This window comes from Monodelphis domestica, chromosome 4 (genome assembly GCF_027887165.1).
Source record: "Monodelphis domestica isolate mMonDom1 chromosome 4, mMonDom1.pri, whole genome shotgun sequence".
Classification (NCBI taxonomy): domain Eukaryota; kingdom Metazoa; phylum Chordata; class Mammalia; order Didelphimorphia; family Didelphidae; genus Monodelphis; species Monodelphis domestica.
In genome coordinates this window covers 127,559,733-127,576,292 of record NC_077230.1, presented here as the reverse complement: position 1 = coordinate 127,576,292, position 16,560 = coordinate 127,559,733, and positions in this window count along the sequence as shown.

Genomic DNA, 16,560 nt, shown 5'->3' with positions numbered 1-16,560 from the left:
AAATACATGCCAGAAATTGGAGAGCACTTAGACATCATTTAGTCCAATTTTATCACATTACAGACAAGGAAACAGATGCCTAGAGAGATTGAAAGTTGCCCAAACTTTGCAACCAAGAAATATGACTAAAACCTATGTATCCTGACCCCATTGCTTATAACTACATCCTATTTTGAATACATAATAATCCTCCTTGTAAGAGTCTGACCTTTATTCTCATTTCAATTGAAATGGAATTGATCTTATATTGGGTTGAAATTTCTTTACTATCTGATAAGAAGTAAGGTCAGTGAATTAAAGTCAAATGGGATAGTAGATGGAATTATAGAAGTAAAGGATAATTCAAAATAAGATACAATTAGGGAAGTAAGATAAAGGCAATTATTTTTAGCAGCAGAATTCACAGGTTCTAACAAATTGTGGTCTTGGAAAGGAGTACTAAATATTTTCTCAAATCAACTATCCAAGATATATTCTGAAACATGCTAGTTTGGAAAGATTTCAGGATGCTACCATTGCTGATCTCTGATTTCTTTTTTGGAGATATAGCATCTAGGGAAAGACAGATAATGAAATATTTCCCTACCTGGAAGGAGAAGAGGGAAGAATTTGCTTGGGAAAAGGATCAACTAGTATATATTTTGCAGAGAGAGTATATATGCTATTTAATGGCTTCCTTGATTAATGATTTATTTGTAACTAGTTTCTACATTGACAAAAGGATGTAAACTCCATCAAAGTGTAATTATAATTCATTTTCACAATCATTAAATAATATTTAAATCTTTAATCTTTTAATTTTTAAATCTTAAATTTTAGTATTCTGGCACAAAATCCATTTTTTCAAGCTATTTCATACTCATTGGAAGTAAATATGATTTTTAAACTTGTAAATATTAAGAAAAGAGAATACTTCAGTGGAGTTATACTCTCATTTTATATATCATCAATAAGTTGAATTAAGTTGATTTTTCTATAGAAAGATATTGACTATAATATATTGCCATTTATTTAACAAAGGCCCTGATTTGAATTTTACAACATTTTAAACATAGTTTAAGAATATATTTCCTAAAAATAGGAAAAAAAATTTCCTAAAAAAAATGAACTGAACTTGAGCAAAGTGATTTCATCTTGAAAGGCTGCTTCTAGCACATATTAAATATTATTACATATTTCTGAAAGTTTGTATACATTTTAGAAATATCAGTCACCCTTGTGTTCTATTCACGAATTCATTGTGCTTTATTTATTTGAGGTTAAGGAGAGCTATGAATAGCATATGCTCTCAATTCTACTACTCCCAATTTATTACTAAGGGAATTATTCTACCAGGAGTCCTTCTGGGTCAAAGAAGAACAGGTATATTTTTGAGGTAATGCTTACCATGAATGAATGTAATGATAGCAAACAGAGAATAATATTTCAATAACACATTAAAGCACATCAAGTACAGAGGGAGATCCAGATTGGTGTATAGAGGCAGATGGCATGAGGATATGGGATAGTATTGTGGAGGGAGGCAGGTAGCATGGGAAGAGAAGGGAGTAGTGTACTAATGTAACTTAGAATAAAATTAGGAGACTTGAGCAAAATAGACCTTTAGCAGATGGAGGAGTTTGAGGGGATATTAGATTGGGATTTCATTTTTATGGGATCTTGGTGATGGTGGGTAAACTAACACATGTTTCACCTATAGATTATTTTCCTAACATATACATATTTCTTAAAGTTATCATTTATATCCTAGGGTGGGTTCATTAATAAAATACTTGCTGGAGTTTTGTTGATCTTACTGTTCCTGTCTAGTGTTGTCTAAAGCTTACAGACCACTGGCAGAACCCAGAGACTATTAGAGTAGGGCTTAGCTGGCTTCCCCTAATTTTACTCATAGTTTTTAAATGTAGCCTGACTTAATTTACTAGCCAATTTCAAGTGCCTACAATTTTTGAGGCAGTTCATAAGTAACTATTATGCTTCATTAATATGTGGGATAGTCTGTAACTTAATTCCAAGTTTTCCTTTGCAGCTTTGTTTCCTCCCTTTTATCATCCACTTGTTAGCTACTTATAAACTTTCTGTACTAAGGTGAAGCATATGATCAAGAGAAACAAAAAAGCTACAATTTTTATTTTGACGCAATTACAACACTTGACCATAAACCCTCAAAAATTTGTGATTTTGCCTAAAATTTTACATGTACCATATTATTGAAAGAAAACCAGATATTTAAAAAAATGTTTTAGAATTCTTTTTTATTTTATTTTTAGATTTTAAATTTTATTCCAGTTCACATGTAATTCCTCCAGTTCATTGTTCCTTTGAGCACAATAGTATTCCATCACCAACACATACCATAATTTGTTTAGCCATTCCCCATTGGAGGGCATCCCCTTATTTTCCAATTTTTTGCCACTACAGCTTGCAGCTATGGATATTTTTGTACAAGTCTGTTTTAGAATTCTAGATTCAAGAGTCACCTTTCCCTTTTGTTGTTTATATGTATGTTTGTTTATACCAATATCAAGACATTGCTTTTACTGACACATTTCTCAAGTTTTTTTTTTTTTTTCATTTCCCTCAGTTAACATAGCCTTACAAGTCAGATGGTAATCACTTCTCCTCTTGAATATTATAATGGCTTCTTCATGGGGGTCTGTATTGCTTGTCTCTCCCTTCCCCAAAAGCTAAAACAGTATTCCTGGAAGACAAAAGTAATCTCACTATTCATCTATTTAAATATCTTCAGGAGCTTCCCATAGCCTCAAGGGGGAGAATATTAGAAATTCTTCAAGCTGACATTTATATTATTTCACTATCTTTCCCAATCTACATTTTCAGACCCATTTAATATTTTTCCCTTTACTTGTTCACTATGTAGATAAAGACCACTACTTCCTCTTCCCCAAAATGGAATTTCAACTGCTTCAATTTTCATTCCTTTTTCAAAGCCAATCCTCTAAGCCTGAAATACAATTTCTCTTCACCAAAACCCCTTAGAATCTTCAGCATTTTTCAAATTTAAGCTACTTAAGAGAAGACTTTTCTAATGCCCCAGTTATTCCTGTTAACCTTTCTTACACTAAATCCCTTTTTATTTACTTATCTGTTTATATTTTAGATCTCTCAGAAGAGTGTGCTTGTGTAAGTCTTTGCTCATAACAGTTGATTTCATAAGAGGTTGTTAGATTGAATTTTATGTGGAGAGAGAGAGAGTAAATGTGTATGTCCATGTGCTTGATAGAACTAATTTCCTCCATGTAGTAAGCTTCGAATGAGGAAGTCTTCCTAACTTGGAGCATTTTGTCCACCATATCATGAAACTTGTTGTGCATACTTGCATGTCTGTATCATGTAACATACAACATATTATATATAGCATGATATATGATGTTATATAATATTATAATTATATATGTATATATTTATATTTGTATTTGTGTTTGGAATAGAATTTGTGTCAATGTTTATTTGGAAAAAATTAAAACATTCTGTAAGAATATCAAGTGATTTATTTAACTATAAACCATAAGTTGTGACTGACAGAGTGCAAAGTTTCTTTTAAAATGTGAATATATGCAATGCCATTTAATTGCTGAGAATTTATACAGTGACATACAACTTCTAGCCAAGTATATTTTGTTTAAATAAACAGACTATTCAAAGAACTAGAAATATGACACAATTTGATCTTTTCTTCTGTGTGTTACCATAACCAAGAAAATCATTACACATAGTGTGATTCCTTGTGAGTTGGTGGATTATTGTAAAAGAAACCAGACAATCAGAGGTAAATATTTGAGGAAGTACCAAAACTATTCCCCCCACTCTCTTACTTCCTAACTTGGTAGTATGAAGCATAAATTCTTTCCTCCATCTCATATAACAAATGTGAGGAAAAGCAACATTTTATTTCCATCTGGTGGATTGTGGTGAATGATTTTAAATGCAGTGTTCAATAAAAAGGTCAAACAAAAATCCATCAATACCACATATTCAATCTATCTGAAATCAGTTTCTGGACTTTAGAAAGTTGAATTTAACTGAGATAACTTCCATTTTCATAGTGTGAGATTTAAAATGGTTGAGGTCTTAAACTGTAGTGATTAAAATAGTGGAAGATATAAATTGTGATAGATATAAGAGAGGGTGAGTAAATTTGACTGTAGAAATATGTTTCATTACAGTGTCTTGGGTTTTAAAATCAAATATAAGGTGGTCACCAGGGAAATATTCCCAATTATTCAAATACCCAAGTCAATTGGGTTTTATAGAGATTTTAATCAACAATACAATGAGTAATAAAAGAAAAGAGAGAGAGAGTAAGAAAGGAATAAGTATGAAGTGCCTCAAGCCAATATGGCCTAGACCTGAGTCATAAAAGAGAAATCAGTCAGTTTTTTAACACTCACCACAAGGTCTGACTAAACAAGGATACTAGTGACACCAGGCCAGCGTCCTTCCTCAAAGAGTCTTCCAGCCAGAGATTGTTTCAAAGGGCCTCTCTCAAGAGCCTCCAGAGCTCCTACCCCAGAGGGACAGAGTCCCTCAGAGGAGCTCCTCAAGGAGCTCTCCTTCAGAATGAGAATCAGAATCCAGATTCCTGAATGAGATCCAAGCTCTTATTTTTAAAGGCAAAATTTCCTCTGTCACCTCCCCTAAGTCCTTACATCTACCAATCACTGTAGATGTTTCTAAAGGACCGTCCATTTTGAATTCACAGCTGAGTAGTTTTAATCTCTTTAGTAAGTCAGAAAAAAATGCTGCTGTGTCGACAAATTTTATTAAGAAAAAACCTCTGAATAAGTTATCACCCTTTTAGGTTTAAGTAGTTTACAAGTTGCCACACCTATATGGGTACCTAGCATCCCATTGTATAAATTTTAAAAACAGACCTGGCTCAAAGAATGCCTTGTCCCACCATAAGCATGGATCCAAGTACTTTCTTTGTTTAGCAATGAGTTTTCTGTCCTAAAGCAGTCTTAAGTAGGGTGGAGTAGGGATATTCCCAAGGCAAGGAGTCTTCACATTCAAGTAGAATTCTCACTATCTGCTAGGGAATTTTTTTAAGTAGAAGATTCCCCAATGGGGAACTTTCCAACATTCATAAGTCTGAGAAATTTTAAGGTTTACAATAGTCAGTACAGCTGTTCAGATATGTAAGGAATTAGAGACTCAGTATCTATATAAACATGTATTAAACTGAAATAAGTGAACATTAGCTGCAGAGAATTGATTATTTCAGCCATTTAAAAATCAAATAAAATTCTAATTTAACCATTAATCTAATATAAAATGTTGATTTCTGGCTACACATATTCAAAATATGGAATCTTAACTCGGTAGATGTGTAGACAAAACCATAGTTTAGATTATGAACTTATAAGGAAACCTCAAGTGAAAAATAATATGACTTGCAAAAACTAGTGTAAGGGGTAAATTTAGGATTTTTTGGCTGACTATATTATACTATTGGTCTCCAGGAATTAATTCAAATCCCAGTAAAAATACTAAAGTTAGTTTGGGAATTTTATTGTGGTTTAATTAATATAGAGGGATGGAATTAAGATGAAGAGAGAGAGAAAGAGTATAACATTTCTCTGGCCTAGCCTAAGCCAAAGTAAGTTCAGAGAACTCAGCGCCATGAGGCCTCCTCAGAAGATTAAAACTAGCACAACTTCCAGCCAGGAGATCTATGCAGAGATGAAGGGCCTCCTAAGAGGATGGTGCTTTTAGGAAGTAAAAGTAAAAGGAATCAGCCTAAATTCACTCACCTAGCATGCTCATACCAAGCCACCAAGCCTCTAAGACCTAAGACCCAAGACACCAAACACTGTCAAGAACTCTCCACGTTGCTGACAGAGACCAATGTCTCCACAAATGAGAGACAGGGCAAGAGCCATATCTCTGTGAGAGAATCAGAGCCATGTCCTGTGAAAAAGCCAGAGCCATGTCTCTACCAATGAGGCTGGAGAGAGGAAGAGCCACGAAATATATAGACTCTCTTTTTAACATTACTTCCTGTGTCTCACATGTACCAATATAGCTTAAACTTGATTTAGGACAGTCCAGGGAGTCTGTTAGTTGTTTCTTATTTGTCACTTGCTAGCACATGTTGGTCATAGACCATCCTCCTCAACACTCAATCCTTCAGTAGGGGGGTAGACATTCCTGGTTGCTAGACTAATCAGGGTGGAGTAAATATAAAATTCACAGTAGGCAGAAAAAGTATTCATTTTAATAAAAAGGCTTGAGAGCTGATCTTTTCCAGATAAATAGATGCCTTTTCTATTGCTTGTTCATGAGGTTTGAATACCCGACCTTCATGAATACATGAAGTCATTCCTACCACCTCTGAAACTTTTCATAGGTAGACTAGAGTCACTGTGAGGGAAAGTTACATGAAGTTTAGGTTTTGCTCATTTCTAGGATGTCTCCAAAGGGTTAGGGTTCTACTAATTCTACTCAGTACACAGTATATATCAGACATACAGATACTAATTAATTAAAGGCATTGATTTCTTCTTCTCACAAAAGAAATGTTAAACATGAGACTCATGAGATCACTTTGAGAGAAATGCTTAGAAAAGCAAAATAAATTTATGACTATGCTCACATCTTTCCCTCCATGGCCATAGAAGATTGAGAGTTAAACATGAGAAAATGAAGCCATTTTCAGGACTTTTCAACATTTTGTATTTCAGTTGGTGTCTGCCAGACATAATAGGAGTTGATATCATTTTCTTCCTATCAGAAACTTTATCTCATCCAGAAGATCTCTCTGATGCCTGTCAGCTCCAACTGAGGGTATCAGAGGCCTCAAATACTCTTACTTGTGAGGCTGCCTCTGTGGTTTGCTTCATCTTCTATTTTCAGGGAAGAAACACAAGGTAGAAAAGGAAGCTTGAATCCTCTCTCTCCCTAGTCAAGACCTTACTTTAGCTGTCATGTATTTGTAAATGCCACCATGCCAGACTGAATGAAAGGACACCTTCAAATACTACACCCTCAAGAACATGCCCCCCCAAAAGGATATCTGCTTGCTAAACATTCCAGAATTAGCAATAAAGTCAGAAGTTGTTGTTCTTTTTCAGTTGACCAAGAAGTCAACCATCTTCCATTATAATGGAGGTAAAGGTCATCTTCATGGGAACATCAAGATAAAGCTATATCATATCTAAACTCCATATCATTTCAGTACTGAGCCACATGTTTCTTTGGAAGTGGCCAGGATGCAGGCTCAATCTTCCAGCATGTCCCCAGAAGAGGATGAAGGGAAGCTGTTCTTTGATTCTTGTAACGAAGCTAGGAGGGACCCTAAAAACCCTCTAATTCAGTCCCTTCATTTCACAGATGAGGCAACTGAGACCTAAAGAAAATAAATGACTCTTTCAAACTCATATTGTCAATAAAGATGCCTAAAAGAACTTGAGATCAGATCATAAAGGGTAATGAACATGGTCTTCATCTATTTTCATTGAAATGATTGATATAATAAAGGTATTTGTTAATCCAGGCCAATCAGTTATGACTAAATACATATTTTGCATTGTGGTAGATTATTCAGATACATAGATTAAATGAAAAACATCTTTTGGCTAAAAGGAGTTTATATTCTACTGAAGACATGCAAAATATAAATAGATACACATATATGAATAATTTAAAGTAAGAGGAAACACTAAAAAACTTGGAGGATTACAAAAGGCTTTCTTTGACCTGAAAAATGAATGAATGAATGAATGAGTGAATGAATAAATGAAACTAGGGATTTTATAAAACAAAGGGGAAGAGGGATTGAATTATAGGTTTAGATAAAAGTACATTAAAAGACATGGAAACAGGAGATGGTATAATAAGTTTGAGGAGCAGTTAGGTCAGTTTAGCTGGAAAATAAACTGATTGAAAGATAGGCTAGACAAATAACTCTGATCAAAGCTTCATTTCTCAAATATATAGAGAACTGAGGCAAATTTAGAATAATATAAGCCATTCCCAAAAGATAAATGGTCAAAGAATTAAAACAACCAGTTTTCAGAAGAAGAAATCAAAGCTATCTATAATCACATAAAAAAAATCTTCCAAATCATTGTTTATTATAGAAGTGCAAAATAAAACAACTCTGAAGCACCTCATATCTCTCACAGTGACTAATATGAAAGGAAAGAAAAATGACAAATTTTGGAAAGCTTATAATAAAACTGGGACACAAATATACTGTTGTGAACTGATCTAGCTCTTTTAGAGAGGAATGTAGCACTGTGCCCAAAAGGCTATAAAACTATGCATTCCTTTGGTCTGGTAAAACCACTTCAATATCTATATCCCAAAGAAATAAAAAAAGGAAAAGGGCATATTTGTACCAAAACAAAAAATCTAGAGCAGTTCTTTTTGTGGTGGCAAGAAAATGGTAAATTGATGGAATCAAACAGATTATAAGAAATGATGAGAAGGATAATTACAGAAAAAAACCTAGAAAGATGTACATGAAATGATACAAAATGAAGTGAGCAGAATCAGGAGAATTCTGTACCTCATGAGTATAATATTTTAGTATGATCAACTATGAGTGGCTTCGCTATACTTGACCTAAGAGACTTAAGAGACTTAAGAGAATTCCAAAGATAAGACTCTTGAAGAAAAATGCTATCCACTTCCAGAGAAAGAACTCATAGAGTGTGAATATAGATTGAAGAACGTTATTTTTCACTTTATTTTCTTCATTTATGTTTTTCTTTTAACATTTCTTCTTCAACATGACCAATGTGGAAAATGTTTTGCATGATCACATAAGAATAACATAGATAAAATGAACTTACTATCTTAGCAGGGAGAGGAGAAGGTAAGAGGGAGAGAAATCAGAACTTAAAATTTTAAAAAACAAATTTTAAAATTGTTTTTACGTGTAATTTGGATAAAATATAATATCTTATGAAAAATAAAATACATGTTTATGGATTGATTTTAAAAATGGAATCAGTAGGAATGGGTGTTGTATTTTATCATAGGCTTTTTCTGCATCTATTGAGATAATCATATGATTTTTGTTGGTTTGCTTGTTAATAGGGTCAATTCTGTGGATGGTTTTCCTAATATTGAACCATCCTTGCATTCCTGGTATGAATGCTGCCTGGTCATAGAGAATAACCCTTGTGATGATTTGCTGGAGTCTTTTTGCTAGTATCCTATTTAAGATTTTTGTATCTATATTCATTAAGGAGATTGGTCTATAGTTTTCTTTCTCTGTTTTTGACCTGCCTGGCTTTGGGATCAGTACCTTATTTGTGTCATTAAATGAATTTGGTAGAACTCCTTCTTTGCTTATTATGTCAAATAGTTTGTATAATATTGGGATTAGTTGTTTGAATATTTGATAGAATTCATTTCTGTATCGATCAAGAACTGGGGATTTTTTCTTAGGGAGTTTTTTAATGGCTTGTTCAATTTCTTTTTCTGATATGGGTTGTTTAGGTAATCTATTTCTTCCTCTGTTAGTTTAGGCAATTTATATTTTTGTAAGTATTCATTCATATCACCTAGATTGCCATATTTGTTGCCATATAATTGGGCATAATAGTTTTTAATAATTGCCTTAATTTCCTCTTCTATAAAGGTAAAATCTCCTTTTTCATCTTGGATAATGTCAATTTGGTTTTCTTCTTTCCTTTTTTATTTAGACTGAGCAGCACTATGTCTATTTTATTTGTTTTTTCAAAGTACCAGCTGATAGTTTTATTTATTAAATCAATAGTTCTTTGACTTTCAATTTTATTAATTTCTCCTCTGATTTTTAGGATCTCTAATTTAGCCTTTATCTGAGGATTTTTAATTTGTTCACTTTCTAGTTTTTAATTTGTATGCCCAATTCATTGAACTCTGCCCTCCTAATTTGTTAATATATGAACTCAAGGATATAAAATTCCCCCTGAGTACTGCTTTGGTTGCATCCCATAAGTTTTGAAAGGATGTCTCATCATTGTCATTTTCTTCAATGCAGTTATTAATTATTTCTAGGATTTGTTCTTTAACTAACCAGTTTTGGAGAATCCTATTGTTTAATTTCCAATTAATTTTTGACTTACCTCTCCATGTACCCTTACTAATTATTATTTTCATTGCATTGTGATCTGAGAAGATTGCATTTATTATTTCTGCTCTTTTGCACTTGTTTACAATGTTTTTATGCCTTAATACATGGCCAATTTTTGTGAATGTACCATGTGCTGCAGAAAAGGTGTATTCCTTTTTGTCCCTATTTATTTTTCTCCACATATCTACTAACTCTAATTTTTCTAAGATTTCATTCACTTCTCTTACCTCTTTCTTATTTATTTTTTGATTAGGAAAACCATCCACATAATTTACCATATTAACAAGCAAACTGACAAAAATGACATGATTATCTCAATAGATGCAGAAAAAGCCTTTGATAAAATAAAACACCCATTCCTACTGAAAACACTAGAAAGTATAGGAATAGAAGGGCCTTTCCTAAAAATTATAAACAGCATATATCTAAAACTATCAGCAAACATCATCTGCAATGGGGATAAACTAGAAGCATTTCCAAAAAGATCAGGACTGAAACAAGGATGCCCCTTATCACCTCTATTATTAACATTGTACTAGAAACACTAGTAGTAGCAATTAGAGAAGAAAAAGAAATTGAAGGTATTAAGATTGGCAATGAGAAGACCAAGCTATCACTCTTTGCAGATGATATGATGGTTTACTTAAGGAATCCTAGAGAATCAACCAAAAAGCTAGTAGAAATAACCAACAACTTTATCAAAGTTTCAGGATACAAAATAAACCCACATAAGTCATCAACATTTCTATATATCTCCAACCCATTTCAGCAGCAAGAATTAGAAAAGGAAATTCCATTTGAAATCACCCTTGACAATATAAAATTCTTAGGAATCTATCTGCTGAGACAAACACAGGAACTATATAAACACAGCTACAAAACACACTCCACACAATTAAAACTACATCTAAACAAATGGAAAAACATTGATTGCTCATGGATGGAACAAGCTAACATAATAAAAATGACAATTCTACCCAAATGAATATAATTATTTAGTACCAAACCAATTGAACTACCAAAAAACATTTTTACTGAATGAGAAAAAAAAAACATAACAAAGTTCAGTTGGAAGAACAAAAGATCAAGTATATCCAGGTAAATCATGAAAAAAAAATGCAAGGGAAGGAGGACTTGCAGTCCTAGATCACAAACTATACTATAAAGCAGTGGTCATCAAAGCATTTTGGTACTAGCTAAGAGACAGAAAGGAGGATCAGTGGAATAGACTTGGGGTAAATGACCTCAGCAATACAGTCTATGATAAGCCCAAACATCCCAGTTTTGGGGACCAAAACACACTGTTTCATAAAAACCACTGGGAAAATTGGAAGACAATATGGGAGAGATTAGGTTTGGATCAATATCTCACATCCTACACCAAGATAAACTCAGAATGGGTGAATGACCTGAATATAAAGAAGGAAATTATAAGCAAATTAGGTGATCACAGAATAGTATACTTGTCAGATCTATGGGAATGGAACAAATTTAAAACCAAGCAAGAACTAGAAAAAAAATCACAAAATGTAAAGTAAATAATTTTGATTACATAAATTTAAAAGTTCTTGTACAAACAAAACTAATGCATCTAAAATAAGAAGGGAAGCAACAAATTGGGAAACAATCTTCATTACAAAAACGTCTGACTAATGTCTAATTACTAAAATGTATAAAGAGCTAAACCAATTTTACAAAAAATCAAGCCATTCTCCAATTGATAAATTGGCAAGAGACATAAATAGGCAATTTTCAGCTAAAGAAATCAAAACTTTTAAAAAGCACATGAAAAAGTGTTCGAAATCTCTTATAATCAGAGAGATGCAAATCAAAACAACCCTGAGGTATCACCTCACACCTAGCAGATTGGCTAACATGACAGCAAAGGAAAGTAATGAATGCTGGAGGGGATGTGGCAAAGTAGGAACATTAATTCATTGCTGGTGGGGTTGTGAATTGATCCAACCATTCTGGAGGGCAATTTGGAAGTATGCCCAAAGTTGTCACTAAAAGACTGTCTGCCCTTTGATCTAGCCATAGCACTGCTGGGTTTGTACCCCAAAGGATAATAAGGAAAAAGATATGTACAAAAGTATTCATATCTGTGTTCTTTTTGGTGGCCAAAAATTGGAAAATGAGGGGATGTCCTTCAATTGGGGAATGGCTGGACAAATTGTGGTATATGTTTGTGATGGAATACTATTGTGCTCAAAGGAATAATAAAGTGGAGGAATTCCATGGGGACTGGAACAACCTCCAGGATTTGATGCAGAGTGAAAGGAGCAGAACCAGGAGAACATTGTACAAAGAGACTGATACACTGTGGTACAATCAAATGTAATGGACTTCTTCATTAGTGGCAATGCAGAGAGCCTGAACAACTCAGAGGGATCTATGAGAAAGAACAATATCCACTTTCAGAGGAAACACTGTGGGTGTAAAAACACTGAAGAGAAACAACTGCTTGAATACATGGATCGAAGGGATATGGTTGGGGATGTAGACTATAAATGAACATTCTACTGCAAACAACAAACACATGGAAATAGGTTTTGATCAAGTACACGACTAATACCCAATGAAATTGCATGTTGGCTGCGGGAAGGGTGGGTTGAGGGGAGGGAGGGAAATAATGTGATTCTTGTAACCAAGGAATAATGTTCTAAATTGACTAAATAAACTAATTCAAATTGAGAAAAAGTAGGAAAAAATGGAACCAGGTTGTGAGGGGTTATAATGCCAAACCAAACATCTTGGAAGCCATGTTGAACAGCTGACTGTTTTTGAACAGAGATGACATAATCTATATTATGCTTATTCTGATCTCCCTCAGTTTCAAGAAAGGAAATATAGCCTGTTTTCCAGTGTTAGAAGGTGTTTATATACAAATAGAACTTAAGTTATATTTGTAGAGGCTGTTTTTAATGAGTTGGTAACAAAATTTCTGAAATATTCAATAATGCTTAAGTATATTATATTTTACAAAAATTCTTTAGTATAATTCCTTTAAATATTTATAATTTCTTAAAGATAATTAATGTTTTAATTGATATATTCATGATTATTGGGAAATTCATCATCATAATTCCTCTAGTTTGTATATGCCTAAAATTTATAGGGACAATAATTCTTTCATAGTTAAGAGAGGATTGCTTTGGAAAGATGGTCAATGCAGTTTCTGCTTTTGCTGCTACTATGCCATCATCTTGGCTACACCCCCATTTTTTAAAGTTTTAGAACTTTAAAAGTACACTATCCTAGACTGAGTCACACCAAATAGATATCAAAGGCAGAGAAGGCAGGAAACTTACAAAGTTTCAAGGGGCAGCAGAATGCTGGGGCTAAAAGGAAATAGTGAAGAGGATCTGGAATCAGAATAACTTACTCAGTCTAAAGTGGCAGTAGAATTATCTGAAGCAGAAGAGCCCAAAATAAGATATGTGGCCAGTACAGGCCACTTTGCAGGGGTTTGAAGCATCTGAAAGGGAACCAGACCAGCTGATAAAACAATAGGGTAATTGGTAACAGTGGATACTGAATATAACTGGACTCAAGAGATGTAAACCTTCCCAGACTAAGGTACTCAAACCACCTCCTCAGATACACTGTGAGAAACATGGTCACCCAGACCTACCCTAAGTATGAAAACTGAAGAATACTCTGCAAGCTTGAAGCTATGTATCCTGTACCCCAAGAACAAGTGATAGTTTAGATAATGGGAGGAGGAATAAAAACTAAAAAAATGAACAAGAGAAAAAAATAAACTAAGACTTCAAGTACATCCTGCATTCATGGCTTTATCTCATCCCAAAAAAATAAAAGTAGTACTTGAACAAATATTTATTAAGCAGTCACTAGGTACTAAGCAGTTCACTAGGTACAGGTGCCAGGGAATGGAAGGTAAAGAGGATAGATCTCTGAATTTGAAGTAAGGAAGTTCTGAGTTCAAATGTTACCTCTGTAAAATACTGTCTGCATGGTCCTATATTTGACTTCTCAGTGTTTTATACATTTTTTTAAGGCTTTGGAGGTAGATGATTTAGTGTCATTGTCTTCTTCTGATTTTGTGTCTTGATTTTCCTTACTACCATAGTTATTTTAGGATCAAGTTTGTTGTTGTTTTTCATTTTAAAGCCTATTTCTTGACATTGAACTTTTTGTTATCTGGAGGCTTTTTTCTTTCCATTTTCAGATCTCTAAAATTTCAAGGTTTCCCAAAGGAGAGCAGTATGATCACTGATCTCTTGGTCTTCAATCTGGTATTTTTCCAGGAAGTTCTCCTAGTTCTCTGAAATTATAAGGACTAGTACATCCCTTGGCCTTGAATCAGTGAGCATACTCCTCTTCAATTTGCAATTGAGTAAGAACTCTGAAAGGGAAATAGAGATGACAATCAGTGCCAGCTATATCCAATGCCATCAACAGGACCCCTGTAATATCTTTCTGAGAGCTGAATCTACCACTGTTTGTTGCTGTGCCCATTGTTGGGTCCATCAAATATGTGCATTCTGAAACAGTCTCCACATTTGTGTTATATACCTCTTCCAAGTACTTCTGAAGTTTTGTTAGGTCATGAAAATTCTTCATCCTTATCCTTTTTGTCTCTACCACTTCAGAATTTGATTTGAGACATTATTTTAAAGTTAGTTGGAAGGTTATATCGAGAGAATTTTGCTGGTATGATAACTATGAACTTAAATCTTGACATTGCTTCCAATTTGGTTTCATAAAGGTATATATCATTTTTGTGATCTTTTACTATTATATTAATTTCCTTTTCAGATTTTTATTGCATCACTGAATTATTTTCCAAATTTTTATTTTATCTTCTTTCTTTAAATTTCCAGGAACTTGTGTTGGGCCTATGTCCAATTTGTATTATTAGTGTTTTCCTTATAGATATTTTGACATTACTGACATTCTGAGTTTTTGACTTGGTCTTCCCTGTTACTTGTAGCTTTTTATTATCTTCTTGTGTTATTGTTATTGTTGATTGCTATTCTATTTCTAATTGTTCATTCCTATTTCTTTATTTTGAACTTTATGTTAAACTTGTACTCTTTATCTTGATTGTGGAGGCATTGTCCTAAGTGTTAGTCTTTTCCATGGTGTTGTCTTCAGGGTTATTTCATGGGGTCTATGACTTTTCAATACTTTTGAGGTAGTGTGATCCATGGAAAGATGTAGTCATTGCTCTCCTGGCCTGTATTGTGGTCTTTACAAACAAAGAGTCCTTGCCCCCTCTATAGCTAAAAGTGGTAGGTCATTACTCTTGTCAGAGGCCTGGAGCTGTGGCCAGGTTCCCTGTTGCCATGTAACCACAAATACTAGTGTTCGTCTCTTTCTTTGAACCATAGATAGGATGTTTAAACCCTTGGGATTGATGACAAGTACTTTTCTTTGCCCTCTCACTAAGACTCAGAATTGCATATGGGTAATAGCATTGTAAAACACCTCCCAGTTTCAGTTTTAATGTTAGTCCAGGATCACCCACATTTCTTTCTGACCATTTGTCTGACCTCCTTACTGTCTCTTGGCCAAGAGTTCCTGAAGCTATTGCTATTGCTATCAACGCAGTCTCCAAGGCCCTTCCAAGTTGTCATAGGAAAAAAAATATATAGTTCACCCTGATGCTTTTATTGGTTTTATTTTTCCAGAATTCAATCTCGGGTGTAATTTTAAAGTTGTTTGGATAGAAATATTTGAAGATTTTGGCCGAGTTACTACCTTAACTCTGCCATCTTGACTCTGCTTCTTCTACAATTTTAAAAGATATTTTATTTTTTAAATTGTTTTTACTTTTTCAGATATTATGTTGATTTTTTTTATATTTATTTTTTCTGATGTTTTGTAATCCATGTTATTTTCTTCCTTTCTCCCCCTCCCCCAAAATTCAGGTAATATGATATAGGCTATAAATGTTATCATACAATACATATTTCTGTGTTAGAGATGTTGTAAAACAATACAAGTTGCTGATATTAGAGAAAAGATTCATAGATGTAATAAAGTTAAAAATACTATGTTTTAAGCTACATTCAGACTCTCTTCCTTTTATGGCAATGGATATACTTTTTCATTATGGATCCCTCAAAAGCCAATCAGTTAGGTGCTAAGTATACAGTGACTGAAAGAAACTATTCTCTCTCCTCAAGGTCATTATCTTTTACTGGACTGAGGAAGCTATAATATATAAACAAAAGCTAGGATATAATAATAAAAGGCTATTTTTAGAAGAAAGAATGCTTACAACTTAAGGGATGAGGGATTGTCCACTATAGGAGGTAGCTCTCAATCTGTATTTTGAAGCAAATTAGATAATGCATGAGGCAAAAGTTAGGAAGACGAGGTTTCCAATATGGTGTGAAAAGGCATGAAGAGAGTGATCAAATAGCTTATAATCGGAATAGCTCCTTGATCAGTAATAAAGGAATAAATGAAATATATTCAAGGCAGGGACATAGCATAAG